The following is a 22,894-nucleotide window of genomic DNA, read 5'->3' as shown; positions in this document are numbered from 1 at the left end:
GTTGCGGATGGGGGACAGAGCACCGCAGGGGGGCTGCTCGGAACGTTCGGATCCGGGATCGTGGCTGTGGCTCGATTGGCGGGTCCGGGGCTCTTGCAGCCGTCCGTCCTCACAACTAAATAAAATTGGTTATTTACAGGGGAGAGTTTGTCAGTGACGCCCCCCGTGGGTTGCGGTGATGTTTGGTGACACCGCCGCTGCCTTGGTATGGGGTGCCCGGGACTGAGGGAGCAGGGCAGCAGGATGGTATCCCCTCCACGGGTAGGAGAGGTGTTGTCCCGGGGCCCAGGTGTATGGGGGGGAGGATGCTGCGGAGCATATTCTGCAGGGTTGGACTGGGTGTTATTGGTGTACTCACAGTTCTGGAAGAATTCACACAGAGTCCAAATGGTAAACCAAATTGCAAGTGACCGGTGACCTCCAGCGGGTGTATTGGGGTCCCACACCCTGATACAGAAAACAGGGGTCCTTTCCTCTTGCACTTAGTGTTTGTGTACTTAGTTTGACTACTCCGCTTGAAACGGGTAAGTCCACTCCCGCTGATTTTTGTGTGTAGGGAGCTGTGGCCCGCGAGAACTGACCCGTGGGATCTTAGCAGGCAATTGCGGAGCCCTATCCCCCTCGTTGGGCTTTTGTCTCGCTCTATCTGGGCCTCCTGTGGGACAAGACCTGTAATCTTGTCCCTGGCTGGTCAATTAGAAAGGTGCTTGAAGCTGTCCTTGCTCTAGGGTCTAGGTACCTCAACTGTGCACGGTCTCCGGACCGGATTCCCGCTGTTGGCACCGGCGGGCTACAACCCTGCCCCGGTCCACTTAAGGTCTCCCGCGACCAGATCTCCGTCGCCTGTGGCCCTGTCTGCCGACTGCCACCTAGTCAGTAGTCTGGTAGTCCAGAGGCTCCAACCCCTGACTACCCTGTCACTTCACACTCTTTTCACTTCCTCTGTCTAAGCTTGTCTGCTGGGTTCCCTCACCTGACACCTCAGGACCCATAGGTGGGGGTCACCATCCGCTTGGCACCACCCACTGGTGTGTCCCTATTGTCATGGGGAGTGACTAAGCTTTGCTGGCTGATATTGTGTACCTGGGTGTGGGTTTGGGTTTGGTGTTGGTATGCCAAGGAGAATGGAGTCCTGCACCTGGAAGATTTGTGCAGTCTCTGTAACAACCTGGTTTTGCCAGGGCATCACACATATATTCATAATAATTACACCAGGAAACAGTTAGAAAGAAGGCATCTTAATAATATGCGCTAATGTCACAGGCGGAGGAGGGGACGCTGCGCTCTCCCACTGCTCGGGTCCGGCTGCTGCTGCCGCTGCTCTGTGGTGGCTCGAGCGGTGGGCCGGATCCCGAGGACTCGAGCGGCATTCCTCGCCCGTGAGTGAAAGGGGGTTTGATTGGATGGTGGGGATTGGGTTATTGTCCGTGACGTCACCCACGGTTGTGGTGAAGTTGGTGACACCACCGCTGCTCTGGACGGGGATTCCAGGAGCGGTGACAGGGAGCAGCTTTGTTGTTAGTTCTCCCCTCCGTGGGTAGGGGAGTTGGTTGTCCCGGGGCCCGGTGATGGGGTAGGGATGGATAGCAGGCGGGTTACGGGGCCTGGTGAGGTGCAGGGTCGTGGGGGCAGCGCTGTGCCGCACAGCACGGTGGTACTCACTCAGCCAATGATGAGGACACAGTTCTCGGTAAAACACACGGCTGGATGGACGGGTCCCACAGACGGCTGCGGTGTTGTTTCTCCCGGCAGGTTGATGGTGACTGCCTTTCCCTGCACCTATGTACGGTAAATGGTTCCAATGGGTTCCCACCGGTAACCCGCTCCCCAGCTTGGATATGGGCCGGAGGAGCCCGTTTTGCCCGCAGGCTCTGGCCCTGGGAACGGTAGACTTGACGGTGGCTGTGTTTCCCTCTCACGGTTGGACTGTTGCCTTCTGTCGGGACTTGGCTGCTGGGAAACCCAGGAGGTTCCCTTCGCTGACAGATTTGGCAAATTCACGGCGACTCCTAGCCTTGCCGGGGTCCGTAAGCCCCTGCCAGATGGTGCTGACTTCTCTTTGTGTACCGGTCCGGTACCGCCGGGCCACCGCCCATCCACGGTCCTTACGGTAGACTCCGATAGGCCACTCCTGCAGACGGTCACCACCGTCTGCCAACCTTGCTGTACCACCCGGGCCACACACCCGGACGCTGTCAGTTAGTTGCTCCACTACTACTTTCCTCCCTTCCACTTTCACCTCCAAAACTAAACTGTCTGCTGTTCCCGCCTCCAGGACTGTGAACTCCTCAGTGGGCAGGGCCAACCGCCTGGCCCACCCCCCTGGTGTGAACATCAGCCCCTGGAGGAAGGCAACAAGGGTTTGTGTCTGACTTTGGTGTGCCTGACCGGGAGTGTGGGGGTGTGTTGGTGTGGCGTGTGTCACACACGTCCAGGGCGCCACACTAACGTTCCATGTAAGATATGTGCAATTTTTACATAGATTCAAGTAATGAAAATTAGACAATGTAAAAATCGTAGTAGAGATTCTAGGTGGCACACATATAGCAATGGTGCACAAGGAAGGCATCCAAAATTCAAATAATGAAAAATAGACCGACATTCCGATTTCATGAAAAATTGCGAAAAGATTTATTCCATCAATTCCATGTACAGGATCAGGTGTCAAGTTTAAAGCCTTTCTCAAACAAGACAAGCCGAAACGCGTCACAATTGATGCCTGATCCTGTACGTGGAATTGTTGGAATAAATCCTTTCACAATTTTTCATGAAATCGGAGTGGCGGTCTATTTTTCATTAGACCTGTGCACCATTGCTATTTGTGTGTTGTCTGGAATCTCTTCTACAATCTTTACATGGAGTAATGCCTCTGAAAAAAACAGGTACAGTATATGGACAAAACCTCTAAATGTATGAGCTCAGGTTTTTCAGACTCATTATCAAAGGTGTATAACATCCAACCTCTCATCTTGGAGTCTGATTTTACTAATTCCTGGGAAAGAAAGACTCGTATTAACGAGCCCAAGTATACCTTTGTGGTCCTGTAATAGGACATCACTGGTGGATCAAGTCAGCTCATGAGATTTCTTCAATCCTAAATATTCCATGATCAACTACGATCAATGACAAATCCTTTAGGCTGTGTGCGCTCCCAAACAATTCGATCATACAGGCTGTATTTATTTCCTGTACAATTTTTATTATTTTTACAAGAACAAACAACACGTTTCGACAAACAAATGTCTTCCTCAGGTATATTGTCAGGGAAGTCAGTGTTACTGTTTGGGTTCGACTAGTTGGATAAAAAAATAAAATGGAAAAATGAAGCAAAATGGGGATTAAAGCAGGACTTTATACTATACTTACTGACCTTCCACGCAGCTGTGCTGTCACACTGCTTTCAGGTCAGCTCATTAATGCTTATGAATATTCACTGCTTCCCCCGCCCACCCTCTGTGGTAGTGTCTGTGATTGGTAGCAGTCAGACTGCACTCCCAATGTCTGTGTCAGCATCTGTGATTGGTTGCCCTCATACTAGCCATCTGGGTCCCGAAGAAGTATGTAAAAATAGCAGAGGCTCCCTCGTATTTTCATACACAGTGCAAATAAAGCAGACAGCTGGAGGCTGCAGCCCACAGCTGTGTGCATTATCTTGTCTGTGTATCAAAATATGAGGAACTCCATAGGGCTTTTTTTAAATTCTTTTAAAAAATAATTTTAAAAAAGGGTGTGTGGTCACCCCAATTTTGATACCCAGCCAAGATAAAGTGGACAGCTGGGGCTGGTATTTTCTTGCTGGGGAGGCCCATGCTTTTTGGGCCCTCACCAGCCTAAAAATAGCAGCCTCACAATTGGCGCACCCATATCTGGCTTATCCCAATTACCCTGGTGTGGTGACAATGAGGATAATATAAGGGGTTAATGACAGGTGTAATTTTTTTTAAAAATAACAGCTGTCTTCAAGCCCAAGGTTAGTAATGCGTAGGGGTCGATGAGACCCCCCCACAACTAATCATGTAAGTAAAAAGAAATAAACACAAAACACAGAGAAAAATCCTTTATTTAAGCCCTTTACAACAGCCTTATGAATTAAAACAGCGGCAAAAAAGGGTACTTATTCTGAATAAGTGAATAGCACCCCCCAGTGTCCGAAAATCTTTAAAGTTTCAGCTACTGTGGGTAGCTGAGACCCTTGAGATCATGATTCCAGCCTTTTTCCTGGTTCCCGGTCATGTGATCATCAGTATACACCGTATGAAGAGGGTCACTTTAAAGTAAACATTGGCGCCGATAAAAAAATGATTTTTCTCTCACCTGGCATATCAAACATGTCAGATGAGAGATAAATCTCCTCCCCAGTCACCCAATATTTCCAAAGTGCCTCCCCTCGCCCCAACCTCCTCTCGATCATCGAAATGGCGGTGCACAGTAGTGCGCACCCGCCGCATTCATCCTCCTCTGATTTCAGTCGCATGTGACATGTCAGATGTTACAGAAAAGTCCTCCCCAGGTCCAGTCAGGTCACCCACTCTCAATCCCCGGTCTCCTATCGTCCACCCGGTACCTCCTGCAGCGACGATCACTTACAATCCCTTCTTCTCAAAAGATGTCGGCCACATGCGCTGAGCAGCTGTCAGCTGGCTTCATGCACGCAGTGATACTGAGGTTACTGCAGCTCACACTGCCATGCTGTGGACATGGGAAACGTGAGTGCAGTATCACTGCACCAACACTCCTCACATGGAGGGTCTTCACTTCCAGAAAATGGAGGATATGTTCTCTGAGCGTGCCCTCCATATTCTCGAATGTCCAGAATCATCATGGTACCTCAAAAATGGATTATTGCAGACCAGATTTTTTTTTTCTTTTCAATAAATTGGTGAAAGAGGGAATGTGTTGGAGAGTGGTTTTTCAAATAAATTTTTTTTTGTCTTTATTTTTTCTTACAGTTATTGATGTCGGTTATCTGATAGCCGCCACAACATCAATAACCGCTGGACTTGATGCCAGATTACTTTACAGCTGGTATTAATCCCATATATTACCCCTTTTGCCACCACACCAGGGCAATGGGATAAGCCATGGCAAAGCACCAGGGTTGGTGCATTTAATGGATGCGCTACTTCTGGGGTGGCTGCAGCCTGCTATTTTTAGGCTGGGAAGAGCCAAACAACCATGGCTCTTCCCACTCTGAGAACACCAGACCACAACTGTCCGCTTTACCTTGGCTGGTACTCCAATTTGGGGGGGACCCCACGTTTTTGTTTTTAGTTATTTATTTATAAATAATTAAAAAAAAAACAGCCTGGGGTGTCCCCCATTTTGGATTACCAGCCAAGGTGAAGCTAAAAGCTGTGGTCTATAGGCTGCAGCCATCTGCTTTTCCCTATCTGGCTGTCAAAAATTGGGGGGACCCCACGTTTTTTTTAAATTATTTATTTTTTTGGCTAATTACAAGGCTAAGCACCCTTTAGTGCTACATGAAAGTCACTAAAGGGTGACAGATTAGAATATGCAGGGGATGGAATATTATATACAGTATGTGTTTGACATCTATCCATTCTAGCTTTTTAGGGTCTGCAGCGTTTTGGACGGAGAGTGTTTTCGCTGCATTCATAACATTGTGCGGTTCAGTGCAAGCTCAGTGGAAGGATTTTCAGAGCTCCCAACCCACTGTGCATCTTTTCTCTGCAGCATAAACTGACCTGCGGCGTGGCTGCCTGAGCCTCAGCATGTCAATTTATGCTGGGAGACAAGAGTGCTCTCCACGGAGAGAATAGAGCTAAAGTCCACTGCAGCCTGAACCCAGGTCGTGGGCACGGGCAGCTGCATTCTCCCGTGGACAACACTTGCATCTCTGCAGGAGTGCTGACACTGTGTACTAGACGCCGTGTCGCCAGATTGTGGCCACATAGCCTAAAAGTGAGATGCTACAGCAAGATTTTTGTGAAGTACCTGTGGATTCAAAATGCTCACTATACAGTTAGGTCCAGAAATATTTGGACAGTGACACAAGTTTTGTTATTTTAGCTGATTACAAAAACATGTTCAGAAATACAATTATATATATAATATGGGCTGAAAGTGCACACTCCCAGCTGCAATATGAGAGTTTTCACATCTAAATCGGAGAAAGGGTTTAGGAATCATAGCTCTGTAATGCATAGCCTCCTCTTTTTAAAGGGACCAAAAGTAATTGGACAAGGGACTCTAAGGGCTGCAATTAACTCTGAAGGTGTCTCCCTCGTTAACCTGTAATCAATGAAGTAGTTAAAAGGTCTGGGGTTGATTTCAGGTGTGTGGTTTTGCATTTGGAAGCTGTTGCTGTGACCAGACAACATGCGGTCTAAGGAACTCTCAATTGAGGTGAAGCAGAACATCCTGAGGCTGAAAAAAAAGAAAAAATCCATCAGAGAGATAGCAGACATGCTTGGAGTAGCAAAATCAACAGTCGGGTACATTCTGAGAAAAAAGGAATTGACTGGTGAGCTTGGGAACTCAAAAAGGCCTGGGCGTCCACGGATGACAACAGTGGTGGATGATCGCCGCATACTTTCTTTGGTGAAGAAGAACCCGTTCACAACATCAACTGAAGTCCAGAACACTCTCAGTGAAGTAGGTGTATCTGTCTCTAAGTCAACAGTAAAGAGAAGACTCCATGAAAGTAAATACAAAGGGTTCACATCTAGATGCAAACCATTCATCAATTCCAAAAATAGACAGGCCAGAGTTAAATTTGCTGAAAAACACCTCATGATGCCAGCTCAGTTCTGGAAAAGTATTCTATGGACAGATGAGACAAAGATCAGCCTGTACCAGAATGATGGGAAGAAAAAAGTTTGGAGAAGAAAGGGAACGGCACATGATCCAACGCACACCACATCCTCTGTAAAACATGGTGGAGGCAACGTGATGGCATGGGCATGCATGGCTTTCAATGGCACTGGGTCACTTGTGTTTATTGATGACATAACAGCAGACAAGAGTAGCCGGATGAATTCTGAAGTGTACCGGGATATACTTTCAGCCCAGATTCAGCCAAATGCCGCAAAGTTGATCGGACAGCGCTTCATAGTACAGATGGACAATGACCCCAAGCATACAGCCAAAGCTACCCAGGAGTTCATGAGTGCAAAAAAAGTGGAACATTCTGCAATGGCCAAGTCAATCACCAGATCTAAACCCAATTGAGCATGCATTTCACTTGCTCAAATCCAGACTTAAGACGGAAAGACCCACAAACAAGCAAGACCTGAAGGCTGCGGCTGTAAAGGCCTGGCAAAGCATTAAGAAGGAGGAAACCCAGCGTTTGGTGATGTCCATGGGTTCCAGACTTAGGGCAGTGATTGCCTCCAAAGGATCCGCAACAAAATATTGAAAATAAAAATATTTTGTTTGGGTTTGGTTTATTTGTCCAATTACTTTTGACCTCCTAAAATGTGGAGTGTTTGTAAAGAAATGTGTACAATTCCTAAAATTTCTATCAGATATTTTTGTTCAAACCTTCAAATTAAATGTTACAATCTGCACTTGAATTCTGTTGTAGAGGTTTCATTTCAAATCCAATGTGGTGGCATGCAGAGCCCAACTCGCGAAAATTGTGTCACTGTCCAAATATTTCTGGACCTAACTGTACACCTGAATAAAATGCTTGAGGGGTTTTGTTTCCAAAATGGAGTCATTTGTTGGGGCTTCTGCTGTATAGGTAACGTAGAAGCCCTGCAAATGCGACATGGTGCCCTCAATTTATTTCAACTGTTCCAAAATGCAAATGGTGCTCCTTCTGTTACGAGCTCTACCGTTTGTCCAAACAGAGGTTTTTGGCCACATGTGGGGTATCCCAGCACTCATAAGAAATTGGATAACAAACTGTGAGGTCCAATTTTTGGTGTTTTCTCTTGAAAAAGTGAGAAATTTGGTGCTAAAACAACATTTTTGAGAAAAAAAATGAAAATTTGCAATATGACGACCTAAAGTTATCAAATTCTGTGAAGTACCTGTGGGTTCCAAATGCTCACTATACCCCTGGATAAAATCATTGAGGGGTCTAGTTTCCGGAATGGGGTCACTTGTGAGGGAGCTCCACTGTTTAGGCACCTCAGGAGCTCTCCACATGCGACATGGCGTTCGCTAATGATTCCAGCCAATTTTGCAGTCTAATAGAAATCCTTACTTTCTGAACCCTGCCGTGTGCTCAAACAGTTGATTTCCACCACATACACCGCATATGTGGTATCGGCAAACTCAGGAGAAATTGCACAAAAAATTTTATGCTGCATTTTTCCTGTTACCCTTGTGAAAAAAAGCTTCCTGGTTGAAGTAACAATTTTGCAGTAAATTTTTCTTTTTTTTATTTTTACGGCTCAACATTATAAAGTTCTGTGAAGCAACCAGGGTTTCAAAGGGTTCACCAAACATCTAGATAAATTTGGTGAGTGCCACTGTTTATGCATCTCAGGGGCTCTACAAACGTGACATGGCATCTGCTAATGATTCCAGCAAATTTTACAATCAAATAGCGCTCCTTTCGAGCCTTGCCATGCGCGTAAACAGTTGATTTCCACCACATATGAGGTATCTGCGCCAGGGCCGGACTGGGACTGAAATTTAGCCCTGGAACTCAAACCAAAGCAGCCCACATGCAAAAATCGCTTTCCAAAAAAATAACCACCTGGCGGGCCTCCAGCATGGACACGCAGGCAGCCAGCGGGCCTCCAGCATGGACACGCAGGCGGCCGGCGGGCCTCCAGCAGGGACACGCAGGCGGCCGGCGGGCCTCCAGCACGGACACGCAGGCGGCCGGCGGGCCTCCAGCACGGACACGCAGGCGGCCGGCGGGCCTCCAGCACGGACACGCAGGCGGCCGGCGGGCCTCCAGCACGGACACGCAGGCGGCCGGCGGGCCTCCAGCACGGACACGCAGGCGGCCGGCGGGCCTCCAGCACGGACACGCAGGAGGCCGGCGGGCCTCCAGCACGGACACGCAGGCGGCCGGCGGGCCTCCAGCAAGGACACGCAGGCGGCCGGCGGGCCTCCAGCACGGACACGCAGGCGGCCGGCGGGCCTCCAGCACGGACACGCAGGCGGCCGGCGGGCCTCCAGCACGGACACGCAGGCGGCCGGCGGGCCTCCAGCACGGACACGCAGGCGGCTGGCGGGCCTCCAGCACGGACACGCAGGCAGCTGGCGGGCCTCCAGCACGGAGACGCAGGCAACCACAGTGAGGCGGCCGGTCGCCCGCAGAGTGAGGCGGCCGGTCGCCCGCACAGTGAGGCGGCCGGTCGCCCGCACAGAGAGGCGGCGGGCCGCCCGCACAGAGAGGCGGCCGTCCACCGCAGAGACAGGCGGCCGTCCGCCCGCACAGAGAGGCGGCCGGCCACCCGCACAATGAGGCGGCGGGCCGCCCGCACAGACAGGCGGTGGGGGGCGCCCGCACAGACAGGTGGCGGGCCGCCGCACAGAGAGGCGCGGGCCGACCGCACAAAGAGGCAGCCCGAACAGAGAGGCGGCCAGTCGCCTTCACAGACAGGCGGCGGGGGGCGCCCGCACAGACAGGCGGCGGGGGGCGCCCGCACAGACAGCCGGCTGGGGGCGCCCGCACAGACAGGCGCGGGCCGCCCGAACAGAGAGGCGGCCGGCCGCACGCACAGAGAGGCGGCCGGCCGACCGCACAGTGAGACGGTGGGTCGCCCGCACAGAGAGGCGGCCGTCCGCCCGCAGAGACAGGAGGCCGTCCGCCCGCAGAGACGGGCGGCCATCCGCCCGCAGAGAGAGGCGGCCGTCCACACGCACAGACAGGCGGCCGGCCGCATGCACAGACAGGCGGCCGGCCGACCGCACAGACAGGCAGCCGGCCGACCGCACAGACAGGCAGCCGGCCGACCGCACAGAGAGGCTCCGGCCGGGAGGGGAGGGGAATCAGCGCTGGGGAGATTCTACATACCTTAGCAGCAGCACAGAGACAGAGACTAGTTTCGGGCAGCGCGCTCCTCTCTGTTATGCCACGTCACGTGTTAGGATGGTAGGAGGGAAAAGCAGGGAGGCGGGGAGAGAGTGGGTGGGCGGAGCCCGGGAGATGGCCGTCCCGCCCGTGGCAACGGGACAAACAATGGAAAGCGTGATAGTCCCGCGCCCGCCGCTATAGTGGCGGCCGGCGGGTGGCGGCAGCCACAAAATAATTTTAAACAGCAGGCAGTGCGGGAGAGGCGGGGGGCGGCCCCCCCAACCCTCCACCGGCCAGCCCACCGGGAGAAGTCCCGCCCCTCCCGCCTGTCAGTCCGGGCCTGATCTGCGCACTCGGAAGAAATTGCACAATAAACTTTATGCTGCATTTTTTCTTGATACCCTTGTGGAAAAAAAGCTATTTGGTTGAAGTAACAATTTTGTGGTTAAAAAAAATGTATTTTTTTTATTTTCACGGCTCAACATTATAAAATTCTGTGAAGCACCCAGGGTTTCAAGGTACTCACCAAGCATCTAGATAAATTCCTTGAGGGGTCTAGTTTCCAAAATGGGGTCACTTCTGGTCTGCTGTGTTTAGGTACCTTAGGGGCCCTATAAATGCAACATGGTATCCACAATCTTTTTCAGCCAAATTTGCTTTCACAAATTCAAATATTGCTCCTTCCATTCTGAGCCCTCCCATTTATCCGAAAAGAGGTTGCTGACCACGAGGGGTATTAAAGTGCTCAGAAAAAATTAGGTAACAAATTTTGGGTTCCATTTTGTTGTGTTACTTTTTCTAAAAGTGAATAATTTGGGGCTAGATCAACATTTTTTAGGTAAAATTATATATTTTTTTCATTGCATATCGCTTTAGTTCCTGTGAAGCACTTGAAGGGTTAATAAACTTTGTGGATGTGGTTTTGAGTGCTTTGAGGGGTGACGTTTTTAGAATGGTGTCACTTTTGAGTATTTTCTGTTACCTAGGCCTTTCAAAGTCACTTTAAATGTGATGTAGTCCCTAAAAAATGGTTTTGTAAATTTTGTTAAAAAATGGGAAATTGCTGATGAACTTTGAACCCATCTAACTTCCTAACCCCAAAACATGTTGTTTCAAAAATTGTGCTGATGTAAAGTAGACATGTCGTAAATGTTATTTATTAACTATTTTGTGTGAAAACTCTCTGGTTTAAGGGCATAAAAATTAAAAGTTTAAAAATTGCAAAATTTTTGTCAAATTTCCGATTATTTCACAAAAAAAACAAAAAAATATCGTCTTAAACTTATAACATTGAACAATATGTCACGAAAAAACATTGTCAGAATCATCGGGATTCGTTGAAATGTTCTAGAGTTATAACCTGTGAAAGTGACACCAGTCAGGATTGCAAAAAATGGCCTGGTCATTAAGTACAAAATTTGCTTCGTCCTTAAAAGGGTTAAACCCCCCAAAAAGCTCCCTCTGTCTCTAATTCATTACCCCCAAAAACACCCCTGCAGGTCCAATGTCATCCACACCATAACATCACACAATGTACTTGACTCTGCTAAATCTGAGGTCGCACTGTGCGGTCACATTAGAAACAGAGCAGTACTACCTGCAGTTCACACTGATGGAGCTGCACTGTGAGAGTGATGTCAGTGAGTTCACTTGAGGTCACAGCTGGCAGTTCCCATGGTACCTCAGCTGTGACCTTAGGTGGACTCAATGAATTTAGTGTATCCCTGACATCGTAGTGATCAGTAATGTTTTCTAATGTGACCACGCATTGCAACCTCAAATGTTTCAGAGCCAGAATCATTGTGGGATGTTGTGTCTGTGGATTGTGTTAGACTGCAGGGGTGTTTTGAGGGTTCATAAATTGGAGAAAGAGGTTGTTTTTTGGTTTTTGTTCTTTAAAAAAAAAACAAAAAAAAAGCAAACAAAAAAGATTTTGAGTTTTGAGTGTATTTCTTTTTACTTACTCGATTCGTAATGGGATCTCATGGGCCGCTACCCATTACTAATCCAGGGCTTTGTGGCAGCTGTGATTTTTTGACAAATCACAACTATCTTTAACTTCGTATATTATCCCAATTGTCACCACTTCATTGCAATCAGAATGAGCCGGGTAAGCGTCAGGATTGGAGCATCTAATGGATGCGCCAAATCTGGGGTGGCTGCGGGCTTGTATTTCTAGGCTGGGGAGGGCCCAATAACCATTGACCTCCCCTGCCTGAGAATACCAGCCCCCATCTATAAGTTTTCTCTTGGCTGGGAATCAAAATTCAAGCCGTTTTATCAAATTATTTATTTATTTTAATACTCCAATTCGGGACCCAGACAGCTAGGGTGAGGGCAACCAATCACAGACACCAGCACGTTGGCAGTCTGACTGGAACCAATTTCAGACACTGTCACAGAAAGTGGGAGGGGGAAGCAGTGAATATTTGAGGTTTAATGAGCAGACCCAGAAACAGTGTGACAGCCGCGCACCAAGAAACTCGGTAAGTATAATTGTCCTGCTTTAATCCTCATTTTGCTTCCTTTTGCAGCCCCTTAGCCCTTCGAACACCATTTTATAACACCTAAAGAGGTATTACTGTGACGCCCCTGGACTATTCAGGTCGTCACAGGGTACTGCACAAACTGCCCTTCCCGTGCAGTATTCAAATTCCTCATGGTTCTGGGTCCCCATCGTGCAGTGCTGCCTCCAACAGCAAATCAAATCCTAGATACACCCTGCACCACACCCACCAAGCACACCAGTGGACGGCTTAAGCAGAATATGGTCGCCCACCTAGGGGTCAGGTAGGGGAGGTGAGGAGTATAGAAGAGAAGTGAGAAAGGAGAAGTGTCATAGCCCTTGAGCTGAGAGGAGCTCAGATAAAGCTGGGAGTAGTGGCTCCCAGGGGAAGCTGACTAGGTTGCAGACGGTGGTCTGGACCTAGAGCAGTCGGCCCCCCGGTCGCAGGGGATTGAGGCTAGGTGCCTGGGACCTGTCAAAGAGGACAGTCAGCAGCCTGGTCCTTTCACCGGTCCAGGACCGAAGGCACGGCAGGGTACACGGACCCCAGGGCGGGGAGAAGCTTCCGGCAACCCGGCAATTAACCTGCGGAGAACGGAGCCTTTATGGACTGTTCCCACTAGCTCCAGAATTGGGGCACTAGCGCAACGAGGGGGATAGGGCGCTGAGAGCAGGCTCCCTCACTTAGCCACAGTGGGGAGCGGGGCCCGGCAAGCTTCAAGCTACCGCACCACTACGGAGAATCTAAACTTTGTGCCAGGAGGCAGGTCAGGGATCAGCAGGCAGCACTGCAGGGGACGGTACCCGGATGAGCTCCCCTTTGAGAGGCATCGGCACCCAGAGACTTGGTTTACCTGGTTGTCAGTGTCTGTTTATTTGCTGAGTGAGTACCTGAGTGACCCTCCCTTCACGGCATCCCGTAGCATCATCCAGAGTCCCGGGGCCTGCCCTTACCCGTGGAGGGCAACGACACCTTGCTGCACCACTTCATCACCCCGGGTACTCCCAACGGCAGCGGCGGTACTCCCAGTTACCGCACACCATGAGTGGCGTCAGGAACTATAACTCCCCTGTAAATACTTCCTTTCACTTTAGAGTGTGGCCCCAAAGCCCCCGGGTCCAGAGACCCTCGAGTCACGAACGGACACCACCCCCGGATCTGAGTGGTTCGATCCGCTGCTGGGGCGGCACACCTCTAAAACTTCTGGAGTCATAAACAAGATCCGAGCAGAACCCAGTGACCTGGGTAACGTGTGCCTTAAAATCTGAAAACAGCGTGTCAAAAGTCCCATTCCCGCCATTTTCCGCCATCTTTGGTGCCAAAATGCCATCTTCTCGACCAAAAGCGCATGAAGCCAAAGCCCTGCCTTTCGTCCTGAGAGTTTGCCCGTAACCGGAAGTTCCCAGAGAGCCCCAGCGCGACAGTGAGTGGCTGGCGAAAACCGAGGGGGCGTGACAGCATGTAACAGCAGAAGTGGAGCAGGGACGTCAGGACTCGGCCATAACGTTCCTGGGTACCGCAGAGGCAAGATGTCGGAGAAGCGTGACTGCTCGGCCGAGGATGCTGCTCCCGGTACAGCTGCCTGGATCGGGATGCGGAGTGTGGCCGCGGCGGTGTGGTGTCAAGAGGGAGAAGCCATGCATGTGGAGCGGGTAAGCAGTAACCCAGCTCCGGTTGACCCGGCCAACCCGGCCGCGGAGTCTGGTCTGCCCCCGGCCACCGCCACCGCCCCGTTGCCTTCGCCCCCGACCACAGCTGACCCCGAGACGCTGCCCGCCACACTGGCAGCGGATTCCTCAATTCTTGCTGAAGACGACTAGGCCGCAACTCCTGACCAGATTGTCCCGGTGATTATAATATGAGACCTCTTGACTATTCAGGTCGTCACAGGGTACTGGATAAGCTGCCCTACCCATGCAGTATTCAACCCCCCATGGTTCTGGGTCTCTATCCTGCAGTGTTGCCTCCTTCAGCATTCACAAATCCTAGTGACACCTTGCACCACACCTGTCAGGCACACCAGTGGGCTGCTTAAGCTGGAATAGGGCAGTTCACCTAGGGGTCAGAAAGAGTGGTGGGAGGGGGGAAGTCAGCAAGGGAGGAAGTGCAGAGCAGAGCTGACAGGCAGAACAGAAGTAGCTCTCAGTGAGTGAGGAGCTGGGAGAAAGAGCTCCCCAGTGAGGAGTTGGCTCCAGGGGAGCGAAGTGAGAGGAAGCTGGAAGTTGGAGCTCCTAGAGGAGGAGAATCCTAGGTCGCAGGCGGTGGTTTGGACCTAGAGGAGTCAGACCCCCGGTCGCAGGGGATTGAGGCTAGGTGCCAGGACTGGTCTAGTGGACGGTCAGCAGCCTGGGCCTAATCGCCGGTCTGAGGCCGAAGACATGGCGGGGTGCATGGACCCTAGGTCGGAGAGAAGTTGTATGCAACCCGGCAATTAACCTGAGGAGAGCAGAGCCTTTATGGACTGTTTCCACCAGCTCCAGAATCGGGGCACTAGCGCAACAAGGGGGATAGGGCTTTCCAAACAAGCGGCCCACTGAAATCCCAAGCGTGAGCCCTGAGAGCAGGCTCCTCCACTTATCCACAGTGGGGAGCGAGGCCCGGATAGCTCCAAGCTACCGGTCCACAACGGACACTTTAAACTTTGTGCCAGGAGGCAGGTTACAGACCACCAGCAACACTGCAGGGGACGGGACCCAGACGAGCTCCCCTTTGAGAGGCAGCGGCACCCAGAGACTTGGATTACCCGGTTGTCAGCGTCTACTTATTGGCTGAGTACATGAGTGATCTCCCTGTCACGGCACCCAGTAGCACCATCCAAAGCCCCGGTGGCGTCACGAACTATCACCCCCCTGTAAATATCCCCTTTCACTTTAGAGTGTGGTCCAGAGCCCTCGGATCCAGAGACCCTCGAGCCACGAACGGACATTGCCCACAGATCCGAGTGGTTCGATCCGCTGCTGGGGCGGCACATATGTATGTTGTGTGTGCGTATATGTCCGCTAAAGGAATCTGCACCGTCGCATTTACAATCACAAAATTTTGCACAGACACCTCATATGACTCAGGAACGTCATAGACTATGTTTTGAGGGGATCATTTAACCCCGCGCTTTACAGTTATTAGCCAAAAAAAACTGGTTACATTTAAATCAATGGAGCTGGGAGCTACAGTTCATTAATAGGAGCAGTGATTGATTGCTATAGGCAATGAAGGACATTCTTAAGAAGCTTTAAGCTTTAAGTATAAGAAGCTTTTGTGTGAGGTAATATGTTGGTGGAGAGACGGATAGAGAGAAGAGAAACAGACAGAGACAGACAGACAGACAGGGAAAGCGCAGACAGGGAGAGAGACAGACAGAGACAGATAGGGAAAGTGGCAGACAGACAGAGGCAGACAGGGAAAGAGACAGACAGGGAAAGAGACAGACAGAGGCACACAGACAGGGAAAGAGACAGACAGAAAGAGGCAGACAGGGAAAGACAGAGACAGGCAGACAAAGATAGAGATAGACAGGGAAAGAGACAGACAGACAGAGACAGACAAAGAAACAGATAGAGGAGGACAGGGAAAGACACAGACAGAGACAGACAGAGACAGACAGAAACAGGGTAAGAGACAAACAGGGAAAGTCACAGACGGGAAACTAGACAGACAGGGAAAGAGACAGACAGGGAAAGAGACAGACAAAGACAAACAGGGAAAGCGACAGACAGGGAAAGAGATATACAGGGAGAGAGACAGACAGGGAAGATACAGACAGACAGAGACAAACAGACAGAGACAGACAGGGAGAGAGACAGACAGGGAGAGAGACAGACAGGGAGAGAGACAGACAGGGAAAGACACAGATAGGGACAGAGACAGACAGAGAGACAGAGACAGACAGAGACACAGAAACAGACAAAGAGACAGAGATAGACAGAAAGACAGAGACAGACAAACAAGGAAAGAGACAGATAGGGAATGAAACTGACAGGGAAAGAGACAGAGACAGGCAAAGAGACAGATAGAGGCAGACAGGGAAAGAGAGAGAAAGACACAGGCAGACAGAAACAGGGAAAGAGACAAACAGGGAAAGAGACACACAGGGAAAGAGACAGACAGGGAAAGAGACAGACAAAGACAAACAGGGAAAGAGACAGACAGGGAAAGAGATAGACAGGGAGAGAGAGACAGACAGGGAACATACAGACAGAGAAAAATAGACAGGGACAGACAGGGAAAGATACAGACAAGGAGAGAGAGAGAGACAGGAAGAGAGACAGATAGGGAGAGAGACATACAGGGAAAGACAGATAGGGACAGAGACAGACAGATACAGACAGACATAGACAGACAGAGAGACTGACAGAGACACAGAAACACACAAAAAGGCAGAGACACACAGAGAGAAAGAGACAGACAAACAAGGAAAGAGACATATATGAAATGAAAAGACTGGGAAAGAGACAGACAGGGAAAGATACAGACAGAAAAACAGACAGACAGGAAAAGAGACAGACAGAGACAAACAGACACAGACAGACAGAGAGAGACAGACAGTGAAAGAGACAGACAGACAGACAGGGAAAGAGACAGACAGAATGGAAAGAGATAGACAGAGAAAGACAAACAGGGAAAGAGATAGACAGAGAGACAGACACAGACAGAGACAAACAAACAGGGGAAGAGACAATCAGAGAAAGAGACAGACAGGCAAACAAAGAGACAGACACACAGAGACAGACAGGGAAAGAGACAGACAGGGAAAGAGAGAGATACAGAGAGATAGAAAGAGAGACAGACAGAAATATAGAGAGGGAGAGAGACAGAGAGACAGTTACTATCCCGGGCAACACCAGGTACTACAGCTAGTGAAAAATAAAAAAAACAAAAAAACCTTTAACTTCATTCTGTTTTTAAGCATTTTATAAATAAATCTGAAGTTTTTCTTATTAACACCGTGGATGCTAAAGTAGAATCTCTTAACTTACCTGTCTAAGAAGGTCCAGCCTAGAGTTTGTTTGTGCACCGTACCTTCATACCTTGGAACTTCCCCCCTTATTGGGGACTTGATGACCAAAAATTTATATCTATATAGGAGGAGCACCTGAAATCAAGTAACCAAGAATTGGAAGACTGAACAGCTATGAGCTGTTAAAGAGATATTTTGAGAATACCTCTTTAGTTAATTAGGCATATCTCCTCACTGGCATCCATCTCTGAACACCTAGCTAGAAAACTCGCTCCAGCCAAAGACTAGAGTAACACTTCTGGTGTTGATGAATTTATCTGGTGGACTGGGGCTATTCCCTGTCCTTCCCAAGCCCCACACACTTTGGGAAAGATGGATGAACCTGGCAGAAAAATGCCCAAAGTCTACATTTTCTGGTGCAACATCTGGAGAAACCACCTTCATGAAACATGCCCTATGTTTCCTTGACCTAAAAAACAATATTTTTTTTCCCTGTGTTGAAAGTCTTCTCTTTGAGTCTACAGAACACAATAATTTATAGTCAACCAATGCAAAGATTTTCTGCAACAATATGAAAGATTTACAAAATGAAATTCTTGGTTAATTGTTAAAGCATACCAATTGATCAAAATAAGTAAAATCATTTTTTTGTGTGCGTTTTACTTTAGTGGCTACTAAAGTATAGAGCTGCCTGCTTCTTACATTGGTGGGGGTGCCGGGTGTAGGACCCTCATCGGTCTCAAATTGATGACCTGGACAATCATTTTAACACTAGAAGTCCCAGAAATTTCGAGCATCCCCCCTGAAGTCCCGAAAGAGGGTCAAATGACCCTTAGACCAAACTGAATAGAGCTAACTAGAAACTAAATGGCTAAACTCAATAGAAAACAACAACCTCCTGTGGTGCGACAGTAATGGCCTTAATTACAGAACAAAAGACGGTGATTATAGGATGTTAGCTAAAATCCTTCAGATCATTCGACCCGTCTCTGGGTTCCAAAGGTAGAAATGTTAAATTACCTCTCTGGGACTAGTGTTAAAGGGAACCAATCACCAGGATTTTCGTATATAACCTAAAGCCAGTGGCTTTAGTGCACCTGGCACTATCAGGCTGATTCTCTACATACATTTAGAGGTCAGGTCGGATGTTTAGGTTTTGAAATCCAAGAAATTAAAGTTTATAAAATCATCAACTTCTTGAGTGACAGCAGTTGAGGAGCAGATAATATCTGGGGGGTATTCTAAAGTGGGCTTTACACGCTGCGATCTCGCTAGCGAGATCGCAAGCGATCGTACCCGCCCCCATCGGTTGTGCGACATGGGCAAATCGCTGCCCGTGTCGAACAACCTCACTTACTCCCGTCACACGGACTTATCTGCCCTGTGTCACACGGCAGGCGGCCAATAGAAGCAGAGGGGCGGAGATAAGCGGGACGTAACATCCCGCCCACCTTCTTCCTTCCGCATTGCTGATGGAGGCAGGTAAGGAGATGTTCCTCGCCCCTGCGGTGTCACACACAGCGATGTGTGCTGCCGCAGGAACGAGGAACAACATCGCTAACATCCTGAAAACGATTTTTTTGTTTCAGGACGACCTCTCCATGGGAAACGATTTTGCCCTCTTTTGCGATCGTTTAAGATCGCTCTTAAGTGCTACACGCTACGATCTCGTTAATGATGCCGGATGTGCGTCACAAACAAGGTGACCCTGACGATAATTAATTAACGATATCGTAGTGTGTAAAGCCCGTTATAGTTATACTTTCCCCCTGTTAGAATTAGCATAAGTATTATTCAATTGATTTAAAGGTAAGGTGTCGCTTTTTTTATATTTGTATTAATATTAGTGATTATGGAATCAATTATTTTTAATAAAAATTTACACTCACTGTTTATTTAGTTTTTATTTATTTCTATTTTTACTGAAACACTGGGGGCTGCCATTTTGGATCTGCTGTGTGTAATGACAGTTACTCACCTCATTCATGGCAGCCCTCTGTGCATTGATTCTGATTGTCGGGCTCCGACCCTATTCTCTAACACAGAAACCGCTTCTGCTGTAAGCTAGACATGCCCCCTGGCCTGTCCAGATCACAGAAGAGGGAGGAGATCGTCGCCATCTTTGTGACGCTCACAGTGTATGCTGTGTGCTGCACTTTCCCCCTGTCACCCGCCGGGAAGGGGGGAGTACCGGTGCCGGGCAGCGGTGATTGCACCGTAACTGATCCTGGCGTGCTGCTCCCCACCCCGCCGCTCACCCCCTCGTCCCAATCCTCCCCCTCTGCTCACCCTCACCTCTGCTGCCGCTCACTCCTCCTCCCCGCGTGTGCTCATCTAGGGCCTCTGCTCCTTGCTGCTTTGTGATGTGATCGCTGACGGGAGGAATAGACACCAGGCTGGCAGGACAGGCTGCCGGGGGCACAGGTCTGAGGTGACTGCATGCTGCTAGAAGCAGTGATCGTGGTGTAACATCTGTAGTGCAGCGCCACTCAGGCTGCAGATCACCCCTCTTCGCCGCATGTCACCTCGGACCTCCGATCCCAGCCGGCAGTACAGTATATAGGGGCATGAGATACAGTGCAGCGCGAGATACAGTGCGGTGCGAGATACAGTGTGGCGCGAGATACAGTGGGGCACTATGCCAGCTGTTCTTAGTGACACTTTAGACATTAGGATCACTTTGCGGTCAACAACAAAATGGCTCGCACTGTGATCCTAAACTTCATTCTTTCTTATCCTTTTGGAAACCGAGATTGGGAGGGGAAGGTGACATCACACACATAAGAGCAGATTCCACCCACTTTTCCTGCAGTTGCAATGTGAGCTAGTTCTACAGTAGCTCTACAGTAGGATTTCAGCAGCTGCTCCCCCTAGTGTTTAAGAGTGGAAAACATCAAACTTTTAAAAACTTTTTAGATTTTTCTCAATTAAAAACAAATAATATTGAAACAAAACATTAAAACATTAATACTTTAAATTTTTTCACTTATTGAAAAAAAATTTTTTATGACAACTTCCCTTTAACTTTTCACTAGTAGGACCTGTGTGAGGTCATACCCATGTGACCAGAAGGGGTGGGGCCTCAGCCAACAAAGGTAATACCAGGAAGCAACATTTTTCTGTTTGCTGAGGCCCTGCCCCTTCTAGTCACATGGGTATCACATCAGTACAGGTCCTGCTAGTGAAAAGTTAAATCAACTGCTAGTGAAAAGTTAAATTGATTGTATAATACTTATGCTAATTCTAACAGGGGGATGGAATAAGTATGAATATTTCCCCCATATATTAACTGCTGCTCAGCTGCTGTCACTCAAGAAGCTGTCAATTTTATAAACTTTACTTTCTCCGATTTCAAAACCTAAACATCCGAGCTGACAACTAAAGGTATGTAAAGAATGAGCCTGATAGTGCCAGTACAGCACTGGCTTTAGGCTTTATAGGAAAATCCTGGTGATTGGTTCCCTTTAAGATAAAAAAAAAATACCTATAGTAGTATTTTACAGTTTGCATCCACAGTTCAGTAGAGGTATGGAAACCTGAGAGTACAGAGAGCAGCTGCTTTAATGGGTGCTCACTTCCAACAACAAATGTATATGAAGAATCCTGACAAGAATTGTAAGACACCCACACCTTCAAGGAGCTGAGATAAGCATGAGGAGGCTGAATTCAGGTAATGGCACTTAGGAATTTTGCTGACAGCCAGAATGGCTCTGCCTGCCATGGAGCTGGAATGTGCTCAAGTTTCAGGGAGGGTTGGAGAGGCACATTATTGCAGATCACTGTCTCAGCCAAGCACACAAGCAAGTGTTTCTGACTGTGCGTACCCAGTGGCTCAACATGCTATACTTACTACTATCTGTCTATCTAAAAAAGAAATAGACAGCACCTATCAACATGGCCAAAAAACATAAAGCAGGTGCTGATCTGAACATCCCAACGTCCTATGAACTATGCTAAATTGGTGGACACGAGCCAAACTACATACACAACTATGCAACAGTGAATCCTAATTCTTCACCTTTTGGACACCATTTTTACATCAATGTTTGACACTTGCTTTACTTATAGCCCCAGGATTTGTATTGTGGTTTCTTCCAGGCTTATTTTCAGTGAGAAATCACCGGTGGAGAATGTGGTTGTCTATCCCAACACAAGATGACACATAGATATGCATAGACATATAGACCATGTCATCAGGAAATTACACATGGCAATACATTTGCAGGCAAGACTATAGTTTAGAGCAGAGATATTAATTGCTAAGAAAAGACATAAAATTGCCTGGTATTATTACTGGCCTAATGGATCAGGCGAAAAACACTAGCATAGTCTTAAAATATGCCAGGAAGTTAAGATCAAAATGACATGATTTGCACTACAAATTTATATACACACTGTATATATAAAAATATATATTTGGGGGGCGTGGCCGGGGCTTCATGGAGCAGGACGCCTGAGGGTTGAGCTCCTCCACCCGGGATCACATTAGCCCATATAAATTAGCCTGAGAATCCCACTATGGGGAAAAAGAAACCCCCAAAGACCACCAAAGACCCAGGAGTCACACCAGCGACCACCCTGGACTCCTACCTGATGAGGGAAATGCCAGAGGAGCAGGAGGCCGCACGGACGACTGGAGCGCAGCATCCTCCCCGTCCTCAGACAGCTGCATCAGCGTTGTCTGTGGGGGTAGTTGAGCGAGATTCACCGGCCCGCGCCGCAGATGAAGAGAGAGGAGAGGGACGTCAGGAGCCCAGAGCCACATCTGGAACAAGATGTGAAGAACCAGTGGATGTCGGTGGGCGACGGGCCTCCCTCGTGGACAAGATGGCAGCGGCAGAGGAGGGGACGCGAGGTGACTCACCCGAGCGCCGACAGGAGCGGGACCGCAGTGTGCCAGGTGAGGGTGTCTGCCTCCGGACCACCAGGCCAAACGGGAGGTTTACGTTCTTCCTAGATGCGGGACTCTGCGGCCCGGTGGAAACGGTGGTGACCGTGCCGCCCCTCCCCCCCATAGAGATCCTGGAGCGTGGCGGGGGCTGGAGCCCGGCTGACGTAGATAGTGTGCAGATATGGACTCCCGGAGACCATAGAAAGTGACCAGGGGCCTGCTTTTACTGCTAACTTGACCAAAGAGATATGGCAGGCCTTGGGTACTGAATTGGCTCTACACACCCCGTATCACCCTCAGAGTTGTGGGAAAGTTGAGAGGTTAAATGGGACACTGAAAGCAAAAATGTTTAAGGCAGCGCAGGAGACAGGGAAGCCATGGCATGAGAGTCTTCCCCTTGCATTGTTCAGTGTCAGACACACCCCAACAGGAGCCCACAAGTTGAGCCCCTATGAGATTTTGTTTGGTAGCGCACCCAGATTAGGGTTGTACTTTCCACAACAGCTATCCTTGCAGTACGATACTCTGACTAAGTTTGTTGTGGAGCTGGCTAAACATTTGACTAAAGTACATTCTCGAGTTTTCTCTTCCATTCCAGA

At 49.1% G+C, this 22,894-nt stretch overlaps 1 protein-coding gene across 1 annotated transcript in view; it reads right to left on the bottom strand.

The window, feature by feature from the left end:
- Window positions 1–22,894, bottom strand: part of MYPN (myopalladin) — a 336,685-nt gene that overhangs the window by 197,088 nt on the left and 116,703 nt on the right. The window lies entirely within an intron of this gene.

The sequence above is a fragment of the Anomaloglossus baeobatrachus genome, chromosome 5 (assembly GCF_048569485.1).
Source record: "Anomaloglossus baeobatrachus isolate aAnoBae1 chromosome 5, aAnoBae1.hap1, whole genome shotgun sequence".
NCBI lineage: Eukaryota > Metazoa > Chordata > Amphibia > Anura > Aromobatidae > Anomaloglossus > Anomaloglossus baeobatrachus.
This window is presented reverse-complemented; position numbering and strand designations above follow the sequence as displayed.